This window comes from Callospermophilus lateralis, chromosome 13, assembly GCF_048772815.1.
Source record: "Callospermophilus lateralis isolate mCalLat2 chromosome 13, mCalLat2.hap1, whole genome shotgun sequence".
Classification (NCBI taxonomy): Eukaryota; Metazoa; Chordata; class Mammalia; order Rodentia; family Sciuridae; genus Callospermophilus; species Callospermophilus lateralis.
In genome coordinates, this window is record NC_135317.1 from 59,897,533 (window position 1) to 59,921,755 (window position 24,223).

Here is a 24,223-nt window from a genome sequence, read left to right on the forward strand (position 1 = left end):
AAGCTTGGAAGATGTAAAGCCCAGAAAAGCCAGTTCACTGACAGCAGCAAGGGTGAGCCAGACAGTCGGGGTGAGAGATCAGGGCCAGGGCGAGGACTGGCTTGGAATCCCCCTCCAGGGTGGGATGTATCCCACTGCAGCTCTCAAAACTGGGCCAGTGTGGCAAGAAGCTATTAAGTTCCCTCTCTTCCACTGGGAATGTGGCCTTGACATGACTTGTGGGACTGAGTACAGTTGCTGCTTGAGGTCCCTCCTTCGAATAAAAAGAGTTACTTGGACATGACCAAGGGGGACATTGATGACACAGGTCAGGAAGCATGAAACCAGTACTAACTGTGCAGACTTAGAAACAGATGGTGAGTGACAGCTTTCAGGTCCTTGCACCTAGATGAAAACTCAGTGTTCAGAGGCCGTGTGAAAAGAGGTCACGAATCCCGGCAAGTCAGACTCAGGAAGCCAGAGCATGAACTTGGGCTAATCTATCTCAGAGAACTGTTGGGCCTTGAGAAAAGCAACCAAAGTTTTCTAATAGGTGGGATCGTGCCCCAAGTCCCCTCGAAACTCTGCCTGGAGGACTTCGCTCTACCAATAAGGATTTTTCAGACTCAGCCAGTTCTGTGTTCAACTCCGAGCCTCCTAGAGCAGACCCTTTTCTTGGTTTCTCCATGCCATGGACTCCAAATTCACCTCCACCTGGCACCTGAGAATGTGACCTGACTGAACCATAGAGTCTTTGCAGATGTAATTCAGAAAGATGAGATCATACTACAGTGGGGCTCTAAATCCATGACAGTGTCCTTATAAAGTCAGAAAAAGACACCCAGAGAGGAAAGCCATGTGACCAGGGACGTGGCCAGGGAGTGGTGCAGCTCTAAGCCAAGAAACAGCAGGATGGTCAGGAGTCGTTAGGCAGGAACAGGCTGGGGGAGGACTCCCCTGTGACTGTGGCCCTGCCATCAGGCAGATTTCAGACATCCAGCTCCAGAACTCTGAGGGCAAAAAAAAATTCCCATTGCCATAGCCACCTAGTTTATGGTACTGGGTTACATCAGCCCGGAGGAAACAGATGAGCTCCATTTGCAAAATATCTGAAACTGTTGCTGCCGTAATCTAAGATGTTCTCTAGAGGGAATAGCTTCCAGTACCCCCTGAGAATGTCTAAGTGTGAAAGGAGAGAACGAAGCAACCCAGCTTTCCCCTCCCTAGGGAAGCAGCTTCTGTACTCACCCTGAGCCTCCCTGGGAGTCCCACATCCCACACTCAGAAAGGCCTGCTTTTCACTTCTGCTCCATGTCTCGTCCCACTAGGAGCTGTGCCTTCAAACCACAGCCCACGCTGGAGTTCCCACAGACAGGGGGAAGATGGGGGACGGGAGCCATTGTGTGGCTTATGTTCAGTCCTAGTTTTCATCTGAAACCAGTGCAGACACGAGACCCACAACCCCCTGTTCACTAATTCTAACCTGACACACGCAGGTGCCAAATCCCCAGAAGGATCTCAGCATTGCTTTCAAACACCAAAGGCCCCTCTGGGGTTCTACATAGTTACCAAACACTTCTCCAGGTCTTTGCTCGGCCACCAAGGATTTTCGTGGTATATAAAAATGTTCATCATTGATTTCTATCCCTTCACCCACTGCCCACCCCCTTTCCTAAAACGTACAATACTGGAAGTCATAGGTGGTTGAAACCCTCCTAGGTCTCTCCATGTGATGGATTTTATATTCATTTTACGTAATATCCCAGACAGATATGACCCCCACTTTCTAAATGAAACATCAAGGAGAAGGAGAGGTCATTATGAATATCCAAGGCCACCTAGCTGTTGGGGGCAGAGCTGGAACCAGAACTTACCTCTCCTCCTCTCTATCTTGACAATCTTTTGGTTGGGGAGGGCATGTAGTTTCACTGTCTTTGTAAGGCGGAATGAGGAGCATTTATTAGTGTACCTATTAGTTTGAGTGACAGGCTGGACATGATACAGCAGGCCTACCACCAGAGCCTGCTTTATAAGGGTTCCCAATAAAATACATTTTCTGCTTAACCCTATATGCTCAAGAGCCTAGAAAAGGAAAGAAAACTTCCAACCAGCACAGGGGCTCTGAATCTTGTCCTAACTGCATCCCAATTTGCCTCTGTGTTAATCAGTTGCTCCAAAGAAACAGAATCAATAGGATCTATCTATCTATCTACCTTCTATAGATGGATAGATACATAGATATAGACATAGACATAGATATATAAAGAGATTTATTTCAAGGAATTGCCTCCAGTGATTATGAAGGCTGAGAATTCCAAAATCTGTAGTTCACGTGCAAAGGCCATCTGCTGGTAGAGTTCTTTCTTGCTCAAGGGAGATTGGTCTTTTCTTCTGTTCAGGCCTTCAACTGAGTGGACAAGGCCCACCCCTATTGGGGAGGGTGATTGCTTTACTCAAAGTCGACTATTTAATTTGTTAATCTTTTCGAAAAACACTTCACAGACACATTCAGAACCATGTTTGAACACAGATCCAGGCAGCAGGGCCAGCCCGAGTTAGAACATAAAATCAACCATCACAACCCTCTATTCCAGGGACACTCAAGGGCTCTGGGAAGTGCTGGACCCTTGTCAGTGGGGCCTGGTTGGAGGAACATGACAGAGTGATGGCCCCAGGGGTTCCTCTGTCACATGAGAAACCCTCATACATTTTGGCATCCATCAGTGAGTTCATCTTAGGAAGGGAGCTGCCTTAAAATAAGTTGGAGACAGCGAGTGACCAGCCTCCTCCATTTAGGGATGTGGTGCCTGTGGGGCCAGAGAAGAAACAGACCTGTCCTGACACCATCTGCCCCACAGCACACACAGGGCAGCTTGTCACTGTCCTAAGAACGGGGTCCCCCTCTCATGAGCAGGGACTCCCTGTGGGTTGCCCAGAAGCAGCTCCACAAAAAGATGAGGCTCGGCCAATTAACTCCAAAGCCAGTGCCTGAAGGACCAGAGCCCCTGGGACTCAGTACAGGAGGGCCACTGATCAGGGAGAAACGAAACCTTCCCACCTTCTAAGAGCCAGGCTTGGCCTGTCCACCAACACCCCAGTATCTGGCCCCATGGTTACCTGATCTAATGCCACCAAAAGGCAACCCAAGCCTTCTCAGATCTGCTCCAACACAGGGCCTTCCTCCCATCGTCACAAGGTAAACCACCCTGGTCCCTGTACACCCCCCCACCCCGATCCTGACAGGTGCTGCCTCTGCAGAGTGAAGAGTCCTGCCCCAGGAGGACGTCTCAGCCACTCTCAGCCCGCCAGTTCCTAGCTGTGTGACCGTGAGCATGGCACTTCCCTTCTCCAGGCTGTCCTCAACTATAACATGGCAATAATAACCATCAGCTGGTTGCAGTTAGTATGAAATGAGGAGACCTAGACTGTGCCTCAGAGCAGAGAGAAACAAAGTCTCCTTAGGATGAGGAGGAGGTGAACTACCGTGTGCCAAAGGGTCAACACAGGGTAATGGTTAGCCAAGGACCTGAGTCTGCAGGTTTCCACTGGAACCCAATCGCTGCCTCGTGGATGTGTGTGACTGTGGGCAAGCTGTTCAACCTCTCCCGGTCTTGGTTTCTTCAAGTATAAAAGGGGCAAAATCGGCATATTAGAGGGATGCGGCCACATCAATGTTTATAGCAGCTCAACTCACAGTAGCTAAACTATGGAACCAACCTAGATGCCCTTCAACAGATGAGTATATAAAGGTGTCTGGAAGGTTGCTTATGTGCTGGGCTGCCACCCTCCTGCAGAGTTCTGGGGCCTTCCTGGTTATGCTCAGTGGGGCCAGAGGTCCCCCCACTCCTCACAGACCTCAGCACTGGAGCAGCCCAGCACATAAGCAGGTTGGGAACCACAGAGCCTGTCCTGGTAACTGTTCCCAGCCCCACTGTCCCCCTTCCTCCCACCAAGCTTGCCCTTGCCCTTCCATCCTTGACTCTTTGGGGGGTAACAGGTACTGGGGATTGAACTCAGGGGCACTCAACCACTGAGCCACATCCCCAGCCCTATTCTGCATTTTTTTTAGAGACAGGGTCTCACTGAGTTGCTTAGTGCCTCGCTGTTGCTGAGGCTGGCTTTGAACTCATTATCCTCCTATCTCAGCCTCCTGAGCCACTGGGATTACAGATGTGCACCAATGCACCAGGCCATCCTTAACTCTTAAGAGACTGAGGGCCAATTTCTGGCTCAAATGGCTTGCTAACCTTCCAGACACCTTTTGGGGTCTTGGATTTCAGCTTCCCTCCTTTATTGATTCCAGTGGCTTCTATTCCTTTGTGTAAGCAAGGGCTTCCTCCAACATCCAAGCCCAAAGTGGCCCATGGCCAGGCCAGCTCAAGATCTGGGGGACCGTGCATCCAAGAGGGAGTGGAGACATGCCACCCCCCAAGGGCTCTTCCATGAAAAGCTACCATCAGTCATTCCTATAAGTACTGAGCATCTACCAATGGCCAGGCCCCGAAGCAGGAGCTAGAGTGACTACAGAAAGCAAGGGCTGATGAGAGCTGGCCTTTGCCAACCTCTTCATTCTGTTAACTAAGAAAACACAACAGCTTCTGGGAATGAGAGCCTATATCAATTGCTCACCTGAACATGGATTCTTTCAATCAAACTGAAGATAATGTGCACAAAGGAGAATTATCATGCCAGCTCTGGGCTACAGTTCCAGAAAAGCAATTGGTGATAGGTTGTTTTTGGTTTGTTTTGAGATCCTCAGGGGCAGAGGGTGAAATTAAACATGCTCCTTGGTTCAGGACACATTATGAGCTGAGCAAGACTCTTTCTTACATTTTATTCCAGTAGCCCCTTTTGGCCATCCAAGGTAACTACTGGTGTTTGTTTAATGTGCATCTTTCTGGTTTTTATATTCTTACAAAATGTATACTGCCGTTTGTGTGTGTGCATATTTTTTAGTTTGCTTAGCTCGCAGCTCAACCTCTTTCTTACCTTTTGCACTGGGCAGTGTCACGGCAAGGCTCCATAGGAGTGACCACTACACTTTGTCTATTCAAGTTCCCAGCAGGAAACAGAGACTTGATACTTATCACTTCGAATAAGGTAATGAATGCTACCTGAGGAATGAGCGTGGCAATTTCTTTGGGATTTATACCCAGGAATGGAATTGGTGGGTCATGAGGTTGGGGGGGTGGAGGAAGGGGGGGTTTGAACTGGACTAGAGCTTGCCAGCTGCCCTGCGAGGTGACTACACTCCCCAGAGGTGGCTGTGAACTTGGCATCCCACATCTCCACCCACATCTGGCAGCAGCCAGCTTTTTAGTTTTTGAAGTCTAACAGGCAGAATGGAATCTCTTTGTTGTCGGAATTTGCATTTCTCTAGGGACAAATCACTTGTGGGAGGGTTGGCTTTTAGGGATTCCTATTCTGTAAACTGCTTAGATCCTCTGCCTGGTTTTCAGTGGGATTGCTGCCTTCTCTTTTCTTTTTTGGCTTGCACTTGTTGCTGATGTTGTAGATATGAATCCTCTTTCAAACTTAGACATTTTAAATACCTTCTCTCATCTGCCACCCATTAATTAACTATCTGTGGCTATGCACGGTGTTCGTTGAATAAAAGTCATCTGTATTTGCCTTATGTTGGATTCTTTTTGAAGTTTTGTTTAAGAGGTGCTTCCTTGGCCATGAAAAGATGGACTTGTACACTATGTTGTATTTTCTTTTTAAAATTTGCGGGCATTCATTAGTCCTCCCCTGTCCTCGGATACCAGCGTCTGGGGCTATGCTGGGTCGACTCACTGATCAGTTATTTCGTTCACTGACTATTTAATGAGCACTTCTTTGGTATTGACACTGTACAGAGAGAAGGCAAGACATGATTCCTGAACTCAGTGACAGGAGTGGGGTAAGAACTGCATGTGGCAGGAAATGACAGGAGTGACGAAAGGGCCACCTCAAAGAGAAGGAATGAAATGTCAACTTTCAAATTGCCTGGAAGAAAGAGACCCCAGTTCCCTGCAGACATATGTACACTACACCCAAGCAAGGTGGAAATGACCCCACGAACATCTGAGAAGCCCAGGAAGGAACTTCCTGAACTTCTTGTCCAGTCTAGAAGAAATTTGTACTAGACCTTGAATTTTAGGCTTTAACATTCAAGTTCTCAAAACGAAATGTGGCTTCAATGACTAAAAAAAAAATCATAAAATGCCACCAATTTAGCCCCCGTGGTGCACAGGCAGACTCCTCCATTTAAAGCCATTTGGTTTCCTCCCAACCTGCACAAACCCATCAATTGACAATTGGAGGCCAAGCTGTAGCTCTCTGTGGAAACCCACAGAGGCTCCTAAGATAAGTGCACACTCTAATGATCTCCTGCAGATAGGACCCCCCACGCACACGTACACAGGGCACCTATACACTTTAAGATTTTTCTAAATAGCACCATTTGCCTTGAGAAGTTTCAGGAGTCAGGTATTACAAACGTATTAATGCTTTGATGGAGGAAAAGCAACCGCAGTGCCACATTAGGATGCGACAGAGTACACAGGGTGGGACCCTTCTACGACCCTTCGAAAGCAGGGACACCTTCTTTCACAGTGCATTTCACAGCCCCATCTCACCACCGTAACCATCTACGTGTGCAGAAAATGATCCATAGTCTGGGCTCATGGAAAGGGAATTGTGTGTGCGAGCCTAGAATTTGAATTTGGATCCTGGTTTTGCCCTTGAGTGTGTGTGATTTTCAGCAATCCCTTGGCTTCCTCATCTCAGTTTCTTCACGTGCAAAATAAACACATGGGATTGGATCGGCACTTCTGAACATAGGACAGAGATGGTGTGTCAGTTTTTCACGGCTGGGACCAAAATATAGGAGGAAAGATGTATTTTCACAGTTTCAGAGGTTCAGTCCACGGTTGGACGGCTCCAAGGCAGAACATTATAGTGGGAAGACATGGCGGAGAAATGCTGCTCAGCTCGTGGCAGCCAGAAAGCAGAGAGAGAAGGCAGAAGGTGGAGCTGGGGAGAGGATAAACCCTTCCAGGGCAGGCTCCCAGGGACCTACCTCTTCGAGCTAGGTCCCACCTCTCAGGAGTTCATTCAGCTATCAGTGGACTGATTTAGGAAACCTTATCACATCCCCAAAGCATCTCTCAGCATGCCAGCCTCCTTGGCCCACAGCATCCTTGGGTTTATCACTAACTGTATTGACTCGTACCTTTAGACGTCATTCCATGGTATTGGGGAAATGGGGGGGCGGAGGGTCAAGTGCAAATATCTTTGCAATTACAAATATCTTTCATATAATAATTTAGATCCATAAGCCCTAAATCTAAAACAGTTTTCATCTCAAAAGGGAGTCCTACCATAAGCACGTATATGAAAAGAATGCAACAAGAATACAAAGAGTCCCACGAGACTGAGTGCCACACATGTAATGCTCCATGAGAGGAGCATTACTGCATCTTCAGCTTCAGCTTCAGCATCAGGACCAGGCTCATAGCAGTTACTCAATAAATTGGAAGAATGAATGAATGAGTTTACCCATCTTTGCATTCTAGACCCAGTGCTTGCAATGAATATCAAATGAACACATGAGCAGATATGAGATTTTTTAAACTTTTCAAAATTCTTTCATGAGATTAGTTGATCACAACCACCCACTCAGTTCTTCAAACAGATAACACGGAGCAGCTCCTTATCTACCCTACACTGCCTTCCTAGGTGGGTGTGCATGTGCTTAGGGACGGATGATCCCTGTGCTAAAGATGGTACCTGGGGGTGTCTAATATGTGTGGGCAGTTTCCTGAGACACTATCACATGTTCATCCCTCATGTGCCAGGACCAGGGTTTGGCCACTCTTAAAACCTTCAAATTAACTCACTGAACTGACCCGAACTCAGAAGACTCTAAATACTCTGCCTTATAAAAAATCATTTTAGATGGTGCTCTAGTTTGCATCTTGAGTGTCCTCCAAGGGCCCCTGTGTTAACAGCTTGGTTCCCAGCTTCATGCTATGGGGAGGTGGTAGAAACTCTAAGAGATGGTCAAGCCTATTGAAAGTGGGACCACAGCCCTTCTCTTCCTCTGTGGGAAGCCACCCATGAGCTATGTGAGGGGTCTTTACTTAGTACTGAGCCATGAAGACTTAGGTTTTTCCTTGGGAATTATCCTGGCTTTCCCGTGCATATCAGACCACCCAAGGCCTGAGATCTCTGTCTTTACTAGGGAGACAACTCTCACAGCTCCAGAGTTGGGCGTAACCCCCTGGGAACTGGACAGCCCACCCTCTACCTTATTTGGCAAAGAACATTCCACGGAAAACCTTTGATGTCCCCCGATATAAATAAAGCAAGTGCGGGTTCCAGCTCTCTCTCTCTGTCTTTCCATTGTGAAAGCTCAGTCCTTAAGATCAAAGAGCTGTTCTGCCCCCACTTTTCAAAATTACTTCCCATGTACTGTAGGTTTTTTTGCTGTTTTCTCTTTATTAGCTTTTATTCCACAGCCAGCCTACTCCACGAGGAGGGACCCCAATTCTGCCACCTGCGTAGGATGAGAGCGGGATTCCTCTTTTTTATCCTTTGCTTCCCCAGACATGTGGTGAGTAGCCTTGCTCCCCCACACACAGCCCCAAAAGCAAGGGGATCAACCAATCATGGACTGAAATCTCCAAAACTATGAGATAAATTAAATCTTCCTTCTTCATAAGTTGATTGTCTCAGGTATTTTTATTTTAGAAATTGAAAACTGATTAACATGCGTGGTTTACTAAAAATACATAAATTATCAAAAAAAAATTGAGAATAAAAATTAGACCAAGAAAGAAACATATATGATACACACACACAGAGACACACACACACACACACATGCACACACGCACACACACAAAGAATCAAACTCATTGGCTCATAATTTTGGATCTACTCTTCTTCTTCTGGTCTCAATGGCTCTGGGAGCAGCGGCTTATAGTGCAGACACAGCCAAGTCCAAGATCCACACCACATACGACCAATCCTGAAAATGGCACAGAAATGGCATCAAGAAACCCTGATCGCAAAGATATGAATCTGTTAAGGAGACAGACCCCAAGTTCCTGAGAAACATGCATTTTGCCAAAGAAGCACAAGAAATGCCTAAAAAAAAAATGCAGGCAAACAACGCCAAGGCCATGAGTCCACATGCTGAGGCCATCAGGACCCTGGTAAAGCCTAAGGAGGTCAAGACCAAGATACCAAAGGGTGCCAGCCACGAGCTTGACTGCCTTGCCTTGCTTGCTCATCCCAAGCACAGGAAGCATGCTTGTGCCCACATGGCCAGGAATTGCAGGCTCAGCTGGCCAAAGGCCAAAGTCCAAGCCCAAGCCAAGACCCAGGTGCAACTCCAGCTCCAAATCAGCTCCAGCTCTGGCTGCAGCTCCTGCTCCCAAAGGTGCCCAGGTTCTATGAAGGCTCATAGTAAAAGGCTCTGAATGTGAGGACAGAAGGACCAGTATGACCCCTGAGCCCCTGTCTACGGGAACTGGTATCCTCCTGTGCTGTTTGTACAAATAAAATCAGAGGCAAAAAAAAAAAAAAAACCTTTTTGGGGGATATAAGTTTCTCAGAAGCTCAAGTGGAAAGAGAAACAAATTAGTTACAGAGGTCTCCAGGTCCATAAGGAAAACAGGTACCACCCATTCCTTAGAAGAAACAAATTTTTCCAAATATTCATATCTGAAACACACGGGGCTGGGGTGTTGCTCAGTGGCAGGTGCTTGCCTAGCATGTGCAAGGCCATGGGTTCAACCCCCAGCACTGCACACACACGCAAAACACAGCCAATTGTTTTTCTGTGCTAGGTGCAGAACCCAGGACCTCACATTATCTTAACTACCACAGAGAACAATGCAGTAAATACAGCAACAGGCATTAGACTAATGTAACAATGGAAGCACAGCAACCACTGTATCAGTAATTGTTTAGACTCTACACAAAATGCAACCCCATGAAAACATCCTGTGGAGAAGGAGGCAACACCCAAAAATGTAGTCTAAATCGTTTTTATTTTTTTGAGAATTGCTTTACTTTATTTTAATGTGAGTGCTAACCTTCTAAACATTGCTTAATTTGTATATATACATAATTAATATATATAATTATTTGTTCTAATTAGTTATATGCGACAGTAGAATGCACTTTAACATGTCGTACATAAATGGAGTTTAACTTCTCATCCATCCGGTTGTACATGATGTAGGGTTACACAGGTCATAAATCATATATGCACTTAGGGTAATAATGTCAATTCATTCTACTATCTTTCCTATCCATTTTCCCCTCCCCTCCTTTCACTGTCCTCTGTCTAATCCAAAGTACCTCTATTCTTCTCTATCCCTCCACCCCTTATAGCAAATTAGCATCTGCATATCAGAGAGAACATTCTGCCTTTGGTTCTTTGGGACTGGCTTATTTCACTTAGCATGATATTCTCCAGCTCCATCCATTTACCTGCAAATGCCATAATCTCATTCTTATTTAAGGATGAGTAATATTCCATTGTATATATACCACATTTGTAGTCTAAATCTTGCTTGTAGTCTAAATATGCTTCAAATCATCTTCCATTAACCTACTTCACCTAGGCATTAGGGATGCTGAAGAACACAGAGGTGAAGGCAAGACTCTTTGGCAAAGGCCTAGGCAGCAAGGGGTCTGTGTTGCTCGTTAGGAGTGACTCCCCACCATTTGCAAGCCCAGTGTGCCCTCAGTGACATTGATCATTAGTGGTGAAAATTGAGGAGTCCAGATAGGATTCTCCCTCCTGCCTGGATGTTCATTTGCCTTCAACCCAAAGGTGAGCTGTGCTGAAAAGTCTCTACTTCCCTCTTCGCCCTTTTCTACCTTTCCATCAGCACAGGAAGGCTGACCTCTGAAGGATGCACCAACTAGCCTTTTTTGCCCTCTTGCTCCTATATGTTAGGCTAACACAAGGCATCAGCAGAAGGTAGAAGGGTCTCAGGAAGTTACTTATTCCCCTGCTCCATGCCAGCTGGACTATGGATTGGACATTTCTCTGCTCCTCATATGAAGCCACAGCTTCTTCAGGAGAGAGACCCACCCCACTACAGCTCCCATGAAGTTCTGGTAACAGCTCTCCCTGCCTTTGCTCCCTTAATACCTAGTGATGCATATGGCTTAGATCTGGAATGTCCCCCCACAAAAAAATCTCATGTTTCCTCCATAGAGTGATGTCCAGACGTGGGGCTTCTGAGAAGGGATGAGATTATGAGGGCTCTGACCTCATCCGTGGATTAATACATGGATGGCTGCCAACCGACTGTTGAAACTTAGGTCCTAGTTGGAGAAGTAGGCCACTAGAGATGTGACCTCCCAGTTCTGTGTCTGTCTGTCTGTCTCCCCACTCTTCTTCCAGGCTGCCATGAGCTTTCCTCCACGATGCCCTTCTGCCATGTTTCTGCCTGGGAGCCAGCTGATGGTGGATTAAATCCTCTGAAACCAAGATCCAAAAGACCTTTTTCCTCCTCTGAGTTGCTCTTGACAGGTATTTTGTTTGCGGTGATGGAAACCTAACACAGGGTGGTAATCCGCCCCCCTCCCAAGTCTCTAGATTCTGGAGCTTCACCTTCACTGTTGGTTCCTTAACCCTGCCCCTCCTCTCAAAGAGTCCCTTCATTACACTGCCCTCAATTACCCTCTCCCTTACCTGAGCCCAAAGAGACCTGAAGGTTAGGTTCAAGTCAGATTTCTCTGTGTTCTCCAGCATCCCTAATGTCTAGGTGAGGTAGGTTAATGGAGAGAGTCTAGCATATCAAGAGATGGTTGATCAAGCCTCGGCTCCCTACAACACTTCTCTGGAATCAGTTTGGCCTAGAAAAATTACAAAGGAAGTTCTACTAGTTTCTGCCTAGCTGTTCAGCAGAGGTATTAAAAGAAAATTAGCTCAGTAATGCTCCTATGGAATGTCAGGCTTTAAGCAATGCAACTTGCTCATGACTTCTCCACAATGAATATTTGCAAAGTGTGTCCCTAAATATAACTACAGGAAGTGACCTGCTGTATGGAGTTACTGGATATAACCAATTAAATTTTGCAGGACATTTGCTGATTCTTGTTTTAGAACTAGGTTTCAGACGGTGGCTAAAATAATTGTCTATTGAGGCCGCTCTTAGTTTATGACCAAAGAAGTAAAAGAATGAAGGGGAGGTAGAAAAAAACCCTGTATCATCAGCATCCAGAAAATCTAGTTTATTTAAAACAAACAAACCAACAAAAATAAACTCTATAACAAGGAGGTGTGCACCTGGATGATCCAAAAGCAATTTAGAATCTTTAAGCTTAGATTTTTAAAAGGAACACAGCTGTCTTCATGTTTTAGTCAGCTTTGAGTCCGTGTAACCAAAAGATCCAACAAGAACAACTTAGAGGAGGAAAAGTTTATTTTGGCTCACAGATTCAGAGGTTCAGTCCATGACCATCCAACTCCATGGCTCTGGGCCAAGGTGAGGCAGAATATCATGGCAGAAGCTGCTCAGTTCATGACAGCCAGGAAACAGAGAGAGAAATCCACTTTCCAGGGACAAAACATAAATCCCAAATACATACCCCTAATGACCTACTTCTTCCAGCCGTGCCCTACCTGTCTACAGTTATTACCCAGTTAACCCATTTAAGTGGATTAATCCACTGATAAGGTTACTACTCTCATAATCTGTTTACCTTCTGAATGCCTTTGAACTGTCTCACATACACGTTTTTTGGGGGCACCACATACTCAAACCATAACAGTTCAAAATGGGGAGCTGACCTTTTAGGAAGTCAGACTGATTCTTGAGGTGAATCAAAAAGAAACAATAAGGGGCTGGAGACATGGCTCTCAGTGGTAGGATGTTTGCCTAGCACGTGTGAGGTCCTTGCAAAAAAAAAAAAAAAAAAGAAATAAAATAAAGAAAGAAAAGGCAACAGGAAGGGCTGGGGTGAGCTCAGTGGGGGAGCACTTGCCTGGGATGCACAAGGCCCTTGATTCCATCCCCAGCACAGCAAAAATAAAAATAAAAGCCCCAGTAACTGACAGTTCACACCTCTTCCCAAAGTGAAAACCAGAGAGACTACAAATGTGCTACATATTGTCCTTAACAGACGTGCTCATGAGAGAAGTGTTTAAGAGTGATCAATAACTGGAGAAATACCTAAAACCCAATTGCACCCCACATACGATACTGGCCTGCGAAACACAGATTCCTCACAATTTAAGAGAGAAAACATGAAATTGAGACACAATGTCTCATAAACTAAAGTCACTTTTAATGGTGTGGTCCTCCCAGTTTGAAGTATAATTAGCGAAAACGTGATGGAGACGGAAAATGTAGCCTAATCCATCATTTATTTTAGCTATCAGAACTTGGCTGGCCACTCAACTAGGCTGGCACAAAATGTTCCTTCCTCGAGTTGGCCTTCACCATGAAGGGAATATGGAAATTTCCAGTGAGTTCTGCTTCTGCCTCTTTCTACAGCCAATGTCCTCTCAGCACCTGCAAGAGCGGCTGAGGCCCTCGCATGCAGGCCTAGCAGAGCACAGGAGACCAAGTGTGCTGCGCCAACCCTCACTGGGGACAGGAAGCACGTTAGCAGCCCAGACTCACCAGCTAACACAACCTGGATTGAGCTTTGCCTCCCTGGGCTTGGTCTATAGAAGTCCACAGGTAAGTTCTGGGCATTTGTGAGGCCCTCTGCCGTCTTTCCAACTCCTTCTAGGTCAATTTGGTTCATACAGCCAGGCTCCTTCCTCAGTCACCAGCCCAATATAGGTCTTGCTTGCTGTAACTGGAACCTATGTGTTGGGGACCCCATACTCTGCTTAATTTTTATCTGTGCCTCCCTAGGGTCTTGAGCCCCTTACCCTTAACTCATCTCTTTTCTTACTACACAAATAACTGGCTGGAATCCAGCTGACTGCAATTGTTTGACTACCTGAAATGGATACTTCCACCAATCACTCCCCACTGCCGGGTCCTGTCTGCTAAAGGCACCAGACCTGTTGGTTCTTGTGCAAAGACCACGCAGCAGATCCTCTGAGTCTGTAGCCAGATTAATTTCCCCCATCTTATGCATAGTCTCAATCCAGGAATGTTAGAGTGACCCCAACCCCTCTTGTTAATCAGCCTCCCATATGGACACCAGGTTCTTGCTCCCATCTGGTCCTGCCTCTGGCCAGAAGCAGCACACCAGGGAGAAGGGACTGCAAGAGGGCACATGTCAATTATCTGCTATGGCCCCCAAACCCAGAAATCATAGTTTGAACTTCTTAAGCCAATACTCCTGCTCCTCCAGAATATCCAACCATTCAATAACATCATGGAAGTTTCTCAAACTCACTGACAGGTTAGGGAATGTAAATGGAGGTGATAATAAGAGAGTATTTTACATCAAACCCCTTTTATTATACTAAATTACTATGGGAGAATCAGAGAAAAGAATTTCTACCCATTGCTGATAACAATGTAAAATGATATGGTCTTGGAAAGCAATCTGATAATACCTATTTTTAATGAAAAAAAATTAAATATATATTGTATTATATATAATGTATATGTGTGTATGCATTATGTATATATATACATATGTGTATATGGATATTATAATATTATGATGTATGTATATGTATTCATATATGTATTATATAAGAATTACATATGTATATATAAAATCTCCTTCACTCAGCAGTCTCTTCTCGAAGGACCTATCCCACTAAAATAAAAGCATCAGTAGGTAAGGATATATGTTCAAACACTGTTTGAGATGGAAAAAAAAAACTGGAAATACACAAATGTCCATCAATAAGCACATAATTGAATAAACACTGATAAATACAAATTGTAGAATATTATGCAGCCCTAAGTTGGATCTATGCCAACTAACTTGGTCAGTGAGAAAGGTTAAGATGCAGAGAAACGTAATGCCATAACCAAGACATGCCCCCCAAAGGTATTTGTGCTTGCATCTGACTATCTGAACAGGAAGAAACACAGGAAGGCTGTACACCAGGCCACTAACACCAGTGACTCTGAGGCTGAAGGGGACGGTGGTGGGAAGGGAAGGCAAGTGCCCATGGCTGGAGAGAATAAGTAAGTAATTAAAATCACTTCTTAAAAGTGATGGCAAGGGGCTGGGGATGTGGCTCAAGCGGTAACGCGCTCGCCTGGCATGCGTGCGGCCCGGGCTCGATGCTCAGCACCACATACAAACAAAGATGTTGTGTCCGCCGAGAACTAAAAAATAAATATTAAAAAAAAAAGTGATAGCAAAAAAGAACACACAATGTAATTCCATATGATTTCATTTGTGTAAAATCATACGTATGTGTGGCTGTAAAAAACACATGAAGTCACCAGAAGGTTACTGGAGGTGAGCCCTAGGGAGTTTCCTTAACCTGTCCTGTATTATTTGCAATTTTAGAATGCAAATTATTCATATAATCAGGAAAATACTCCCCAAAGCTATTTTACTGATTTTTGCCCCCTGATTTTCTAACTCTACTGTCACTCACTGCTTCCAACCTGACTAGTCACCTCATAGACGCAGCTGCCCCTGCACCAGCTCCATGGTCACTAGTTTTGAAGATGTGCACAAGCTCTCTCCCTCTCCCTCTCCCTCTCCCTCTCTCTGCCTCTTCCACCTCTGTCCTTCCTCCTCTCTCCTCTCCTCTCCTGTCCTCTCTTCTCCTGTCCTCCCTCTCTTCTCTCCTCTTCTCTCCCCTCTCCTCTCCTCTCTTCTCCTTTCCTCTCCTCTTACCTCCCCTCCCCTTCTCCTCCCCTCTCCTCTCCTCTCCTCTCCTCTCCTCTCCTCTCCTCTCACCTCCCCTCCCCTCTCCTCTCCTCTCCTCTCCTGTCCTCCCTCTCTTCTCCTCTCCTCTCCCCTCCCCTCTCCTCTCACCTCCCCTCTCCTTTCCTCTCCTCTCCTGTCCTCCCTCTCTTCTCCTCTCCTCTCCCCTCCCCTCTCCCCTCCCCTCTCCTCTCCTCTCCTCTCCTGTCCTCCCTCTCCTCTCCTGTCCTCCCTCTCCTCTCCTCTCTTCTCCTCTCCTCTCCCCTCCCCTCTCCTCTCACCTCCCCTCTCCTTTCCTCTCCTCTCCTCTCCTCTCCTCTCTTCTCCCCTCTCCTCTCCCCTCCTCTCACCTCCCCTCCCCTCTCCTCTCCTCTCCTGTCCTCCCTCTCTTCTCCTCTCCTCTCCCCTCCCCTCTCCTCTCACCTCCCCTCTCCTTTCCTCTCCTCTCCTGTCCTCCCTCTCTTCTCCTCTCCTCTCCCCTCCCCTCACCCCTCCCCTCTCCTCTCCTGTCCTCTCTCTCCTCTCCCTCCTCTCCTCTCCTTCCTCTTCTCTCTCTGCCTCTCACCTCCATTCCTGCCCATGTCCACTGGGAAACTGAGCCTCCCTCTCTGAACATCCCCATAGAAAGCCGAGGTCTTGCTCCAGAAGAGCGCACCCAGACTGGACACTTGGACTCTGAGCCTGGGCTTGGGAGCCACCTGCCTGAACTCCATCAGCAACAATGGGGGTGCCACAAGAGAGGGAGGAGTCTGCTCAATCATCATCTCAGGAGTCGGGTTCTAACAAATCTCTCCTAACTTCTTCCTTCCAACGAGTTAATAGAGCCTCTAAGTCCTCATGTGAACAGAAAGCGGTTTATGAACAGCATGCCAATTTGCTAAAAGAACTTTTGTTGTTGTGACTGTTTAAATTGGAACTGTCCTTCCTTCCACTGCCCATAGCACCCCCCCAACCTCCGCCAAGTTGTGCCAACACAACAGCCCCAGAGTCCCAGAGCCAAAAACAGAACTCAATACAAGGGCAGGAGGGGCAGGGACAGCTATCCTGTGTAAGGGAACAGAGCCAGGCTATTTGGCTCTGGTACTTATTTGCATATTCTTTTCCATAAATTTACATGTTGGCCTCAAGAGCCCTAACTCTGAGTATTTAAAAATCAAATTTTGTTCAACCTCCTGGAAGTGTGTACCCAGTTGGCCTCCCTTCTTGGTCTGAGCCCAGGGAAACTTCTACCCTGTTGAAAAGTGCTTCTTAGGCAGAGGGCCCTGGCCCCACACTCCTGAAAGTGCTTCCCAGGGAAGTTTCTGCTTTAGCCTGCAGTAGCTCATCCAGTCACCAGAAGTGGCTTCCCAGACTCAGAAGCTACAGTGAGGGTATGGTTTGGGTGGTAGGACACAGAGCTTCAGCTGTTGCACCCAACACATAACACTGGGTGCCCAAGGGAGGGCACCTCCGTAGATAACCGTACCTAATACCCACCAATCGACGTGAACCCCTCGAAAACCAAACCTTGCTTGCTCATGGTTTCTGCTATTTCAAAGACCATTTAGATTCTGTTAGGGACAACAATTATGTGCAATTGTCATTCCACCTGGCTCTTTAAATTTGCAAGAATTCTCCTCAATTTGGATTCTGCAACAGGAAGCATAAAAAAGCAGCAGAGAACAAGCTGTTGTCAATGCAGTAGATTCAGTCTTCACTGAGCAAATACTGCCCAGGCAGACAGCATATCTGATGAACTGCACCAGAGCATTGGTTGTTTTGCAATCGACAGAGAAGGAGCCCCTGGGTATTTCTTTTCTATGTTTTTATTAGTCATTATAATTATATATAATAGCCGGGCTCATTGCAATATATCCATACATGCACATAACATAATTTTCTCCATTTCATTCCCCAGTACTCCCCCTTTCCCTTCCCTCTTATCTCCCACTAATCCTCTTCCTCTTCTACTGATCACCCTTGAATCTATATTTTTAATTGGTGCATTATAATTACATAGCAAAGTGGAGAACATCATGCGACATGAAATAAGTCAAGGGTCAAATGTGTTCTCGCCTATGTGGATGCTGGAGAAACAAAGATGATTTTAAAAGGGGGATCTCACAAAATATATAGGCTGAATGGCTCTGCATGGTGTATTTGAGATAACTGGTGCAAGGAGCTTGTCTTTTTTAATATTTGGAAACACTAAATAAAAATGGAAGCAAATGGAAAAAATATAAGGGAAAACAAGAGTAGAGAAGGGATAGAGCGGGTGGGAGGAGGCAAGAGAAAGCGGGGAGGCGGAATGGGGAATGAAGTCCACCAAATTGTGCTGTGTGTATGTATGAATATAGCTACAATGAGACCCCTGGGGATTTCTTTGGGCAAAGTTTCCTCCAAGTTTCTAGCTATCCAAATGAAGCTAAGTAAATTTCAAAAAGCACTGCAGGGAATCCCACCTTGGGGGTTACGGTTGAGTATGGGAGTCATCATTCATGTTATAAATTAAATTCAGCACCTATTATGCAGCCGACTCTGTGTTACAAAGTAAGTATACACTGCGGTATTAGTTTCCTATTGCTGCTATAATGGATTATTACAAATTCAGTGGCTTAAAGCTAACAAATTTATTATCCCACAGTTCTGGAGGCCAGAAGTCTAAAATGGGTCTCATGGAGCTAAAATCAAGATGTCAGGGCTACATTCCTTCTAGAATCGTCAGAGGAAAATCTGTTTCCTTTCCTTTCCAGCTCTCAGAGGCTGCCTGCATTCCTTGACCTGTGTGTTTCCAGACAAGCAATCACAGCGCTCCAACCTCTGCCTCAGTAGTCGAACCTCCTCTGGATCTTCTGCCTCCCTCTTTCACTAATAAAGACCCTTATGATTACATTGTTCATCCAGATAATCCAGAATAAAGTCCCCATCTCAAGATCTTTGACTTGTCATTCACATTCACAGGTTCCAGGGATTAGGACACCGACTCCTTAAAGGGCCACTACTTGTCCTTGCACAATTGGTGAGCACCATAAACAAGGAAAGAACCACCAGCTATGAGCTGGCTGCAGAGCCAGGGGTTCAGAAAGGAAAGAATTCTAGATACAAAGGATAGTAGATTGCCAGGCGAGGTGGCACACATCTGTAATCCCAGCAGCTCGGGAGGCTGAGGCAGGAGGATCACGAGTTCAAAGCCAGCCTCAGCAACAGCGAGGTGCTAAGCAACTCAGTGAGACGCTGTCTCTAAATAAAATACAAAATAGGGCTGGGGATGTGGCTCAGTGGTTGAGTGCCCCTGAATTTAATCCTCAATATCCACCCCCCCCAAAAAAAAAGGATAGCAGATCATTCACAACTTGTGATAAGTCACAACTTTTGTGTCTTCTATCCTCACTAAGGGCACTTTGTAGAGGTAGTTGGAGCTCGTACTTGCAGAACTCAGAGTAGCCTTACTCCTCCCCCACCAAAAAGAGAGAATTACTATTCAAACTGCAGAACCTTAGCCAGTCTTACTTCCTAGTGGGAAGGGTTCCTCTGCACTAAAAGGTTAATAACCTCTTATTAATCTTTGATCTTTATTATCCAGATGTCCTTCAGAAGCAGGAGAAGTGACTGGGCCAAGGTCAACTGCAAACTGTGTTCCCCCATCTCTAGCTTCAACTTCATCTCAACATGTAGACTTCTCCCCAAGCCCTAACAAGCCTTTTGCTCCTAAACAACTGAAGAACAACGACATATTACCATACAAGATGCAAAGTAGACCTTTGATCAATCAGTAAATGAATGGATGATATCCGCCGCAACACCCCACCACCACCCCGTCCCCGTCAAAGCTATACAATTTTCTTTGGTGAACTTGTCCTTTTCCACCAGTTCCACTGCCATGGCATGACTCCTACCTGGACATCACTAGTTCTTCACTGTTACTCGAGCTTCAGACTACAAGGTTCCTCTCCTACTTCCTCCAGAATTTCAAATTCAACATGCCCAGAACTAAATTCATCAACAAAACTGTCCAAGAATCAGTACCCCTTATGTAGAAAGCTTCCAAACCCCAAAAGAGTTACCTTTTAACTCTTTTCATCTATCTGCCACTGATTTGTCAAACTACCTGGCCCACCCAGCCCCTGGACCTGCAGACTGGGATATGCTGACATGGATATGGGACCACCAGCGGGAGCTCTGACCCTCTCCTGGGACACTCTTTTTCCCCTCCCCACTGCCCCACTGGCTTCCAACCTGCTTCTCCATTCACTTCTGTGTCACCCAGAAACAAATCATTGGTTCTAAGGGCCTCTCCCCTTTCCCAGCCTCTGTCCCTTTCAAAAGTGGGGTTAACACATATTCTCCCAAGTTTTTGAGTTTCACATTCTCCTTGGGGCTCTGACCCAATTCACTGCTTGGTTTTCTTCATAACCTTTGGTGTTGGGTAAGAATTTCCCACCACAGCGTTAGACACACAGAACCCAGTCCCTTCCAGAGACTGTTTACCCAACTTCTATCCTTCCCGAATCCCACTCAAGCTCCCCAGGCCCAAGTAAGGGGTTGGTCAGTTATTCTTGTACCACCTCAACATTCCCTAGTTCACACTCCATGGACAAGCCCAGCCAGGTTACCTAAGAGTTCTGCCAGCACATCCTGACTGTTTGGATCAATCCATCTTTGCTCCTGGTCTCAATGTGTCAACATGCTCATGTAAGTGCACTTCTTTGTGATGCCCCCAATCATTTGTGACCTCACGATGGGATTGTAGGTCAATGGCACAGCACTTGCTTCACATGCATGAGGTGCCTGGGTTCAGTGCTCAGTACCATAGAGAAAACATGTGACCTTGATTTAAAGCTCCACTGTAGACCTTTGCTGTCTTACATTAAAGTTATTATCTTAAACTGTGAGATCTCTGAAGAGTAGACCTTTATCTTATTCTCTACCAGGTAGTAGTATACAGTATACAGTAGCTGACAAATGGGTGCTCAATAAACATGAATATAACTAAGCACAACTGGTTTCCCTAAAGGGCTACCTAGAACAGGCCAAAAATATCTTGCACACGGCCAAAGGCAAGAGATTATCTGATTCACCAATTAAACATGGTCTGTGATTCTCTTTTGCCTCTCCCTGTGGCTTCTTGCCCTTTGGCCACTTCAGTCCTTATTAACTCCTTCAGGGAAGGGTGACTGGAGAAAGAACAAGTTATGACAGAAATTCCTCCTTTGGCAGGAGGGGCATGGCATGGGGAGTGGTAGAAGTGACCGGATTTAGGATGTGCTTCTCTCTAGTTTTCTAGATTACAATATATTTACACACTTGCTGGCCGTGCTGCCATCATGCGCCCTCCGGACTGAGATCTTGAGTGTCCCCCAAAAGCCCATTGTTAGAGGGTTGGTTGCCAGCCTGTGGCACTATTGGGAGATAATGGACCCTTTAAGAGGTGAAGCCAGTGGGAGGAAGTGAGGTCATTGGGGGCATGGTCTTCAAGGGAATGTTAGGACCCCAATCCCTTCCTGTCTCTTTCTCTCTGTTTCCTGGCCACCACAAAGTGAGCAGCCCCTTCTACCACATGCTCCCTCCATGATGGGCCACCACAAGGCCAAAGGGGATGGCACCAAGAGATCCTAGACTGGAATCTCTAAAAACAACTGCCAAAATAAACCTTTCCTCCTTTCAGTTATTTATCTCGGGTACTTTGTTATAGCAACAAAAGGCTGACTAACACATGCCCTAAATTGAATCAGGGCCTAAACCTCACTAACCTCCATACTTTGGAAATAGGCACATTTGGGAGCATTATGGGGGAGCAGTCCCCACCTTAACAGCAGTTGAACATGCTGGGCATTGTTGGTTTTGCATCTTCCACAACAGACTCTGCCACAAGTGAACAATCCAGTACAGTGCTGAACAGAGAGCAGGGGCAGAGGTGGGCCAAACCAGGTCTCTCTATCACCTCTTTCCGAATTTTCCTTCTAGAACTGAGTCAGTTACTTTTGGGGGAACCAAACAATGATCAGATGTCAAACAAGCAATATCTCCCAAAGTAACACAGGAGGGGTGACAGAGCAAGGAGAGGCAAGGTAAAGAGGAAAGCAGAGAGAGGAGAGAAAAGGGGCAGATCAAACATGGTAAGGAGAATTGAACGTCCACATACAGTTTTTCTTGGAAAAGATTTCACTCCTTCCTGCGTATTTCTCTGCCTTTCTTGGTGGTCACTGCTCCAGTGATGGGGCAGCCTCCACCACCACTCACAGACATTCTCACCAGGACCCAGTGTTTCCATTAGCCCTACTCGGTCCCACAAAGACCTCAGCCACTGTCCACCAAAGGGGCATTGGAAGTGCGGAAGCCATCGTCCTCCCATGAGCTAGCTCAGATGAGTGTGTGCACAGCTGTTCACACACTGACTGCTTGAGCAAGATTTCAGGATCAGCTTTTGCCTGGGCCTCTCCAGATTTCTCCAGACTTCTGAATTTGGAGATGTCTCATCATTGTGCAAAACCTCGGCCCTCTAGTGGCAGTGGCTGAGCATTACAGAGCAATAGAGGAGGAAAAAAAAAATGAGATTTATCAAATAGAGACAAGACTGCCCAGAAGAGCCACATATATGCAGGATGAAGGACAGTCATCACTTACTGCAGCCAGGAGATACTGAAATAAGAATGGATGAGGACAAAACTCAATGGGCAAGTGTTACTGGGATTCTTTTCTTCTTCCTTAAACTTGTAGAATTTGTTTCAGTTCAACAAATACATCTGCTGTACACCAGGCCGACTGTGAGAGCTGAAAGGCCCCTCAGACATCAAACAGTCCTACTCCGTTCTCTCTGATATTCTGTAGTCCATCTCCATAGCGACCACTTTGCATGTGAAATTAACCACAAGAGATACTTAATTTCTTCCATAGGTTCAGTGGCCACTGGCATATTGAGCCTGCAGGGCCTGGCTAGGGGCCAGAGCATGGCTGAAAACAAAGCAGATTCTGGCCCTGTCTTCATGTTGCTTTCTGTCTAAGGGATCCCAAATGTCACTCAGCTTTGACAACAATTCAAACATCCCACTAGATTCACGAGGGTTGCTTCCAACATCCACCTCCCAGTTTTGGAGACCCCAGGGTTGCCTGACCTAGTCTGGGTTCTCTCCCAGGACACAGGGAGGGAGCTGCCTGGCCTTCACCATGGCAAATTCTCCACTCACCAAACCCATGCCCCGGGACTTGCCTCCGCAACTCACTTCTGTCCTGCCTGTGTCACTCCAGCCAAGCTGACTGGCCTTCAGGACCCAACGCAGGAACAGCCTGGTTATATTTAATCTCTCACTGCATTTTCCCCAACTTCCTTAAATGTAAATATACCTCCATATCCAGAAGATCCTGCAATTTAAATACACTATGGACACCAAAGCCACTCTATGGGACTGTAATTATTCACACTGCCTTTGGCTTCTCTGTTAGGTGACTTTCTCTTTCAGGGCAAAGCTTGTTTTGTTCCTTCCAGGGCCCAGGATCCTTGGTGGGCTTTGGATAATCGTGGAACAAGTAGAACCTTCAGTACAAGAAAATAAGAGCTAAAAACCAAAATATATACCCACATGCCTCAGCCACCAAGGTCACAGAAAATCTGTGGAGGTATCCAAGCTCCCTGGTTTAGCTGGCTGACACAGGTAGAAAGGATAGACCCTTTGGAACCTCAGAGGAGGACCATACTTTGACTTGTATGTTCAGCCACAATACATTTTGTATTTTTAGATGTCGGTGGGATGGAACCCAGGGCCTCACACATGCCCAACAAGCACTCTACCCCTGGCTACACCCCAGCCCCACAATAACTTCCCTGCAGAGCTCTCTTACAACACTTCACAGCTCAGAGCACCGTCAGTTCACAATATCCTGGCTTTTCCTTCTGCCCAGTTCACTAACCTCTTACCCTCACAGGGTCAGGCTTTCTATCTCAAGATGGAAGACCCAGTCATCTTTAGGTTTTCTGCCATCAAAGTTACTCTGATATTTGTGTGTGGTTCTAAGATGATGAGACACCAAAACTACCCGCCATATCCTGAAAAATATATCTCTTGAAATAATCACAGAGAGATGAAGTAGCAACCCATGCTCTTGGATCACCTGCCTGGAACCAGTCCTGGTTCAGCCATCTTGCTGTCTGTACCTACATTTTTCTGACTGAAGAATGGGTGTTGTGGTAGTACCTGAATAACACGACACAGTAAGTATTCAACAAATTGCTACAGTTAGAATAGTACCCAATAAAGTAAGAGTTCAAGCAATACCAGTCCTTATTTGGGGGATGTCTATCCAACAGCCTGGAACAGAACAGTACTGTGAGTGAAACAGTGCTACCTAGCAAATCTCTCTGTATTCAACCCAAACATAACCAGCTCTCCCAAACCAGAATCCCCAGGGCAGGAGTGAACATCTGAATGTCCATGTTTCCTGGTGGTTCACA

At 46.2% G+C, this 24,223-nt stretch overlaps 1 protein-coding gene and 1 pseudogene across 4 annotated transcripts in view; one reads left to right on the forward strand and one right to left on the reverse strand.

The window, feature by feature from the left end:
• The window catches only part of Cnih3 (cornichon family AMPA receptor auxiliary protein 3), a 108,176-nt gene that overhangs the window by 62,157 nt on the left and 21,796 nt on the right, over nucleotides 1–24,223 (reverse strand). The window lies entirely within an intron of this gene.
• Nucleotides 8,925–9,426, forward strand: LOC143379499 (large ribosomal subunit protein eL29-like; annotated as a pseudogene).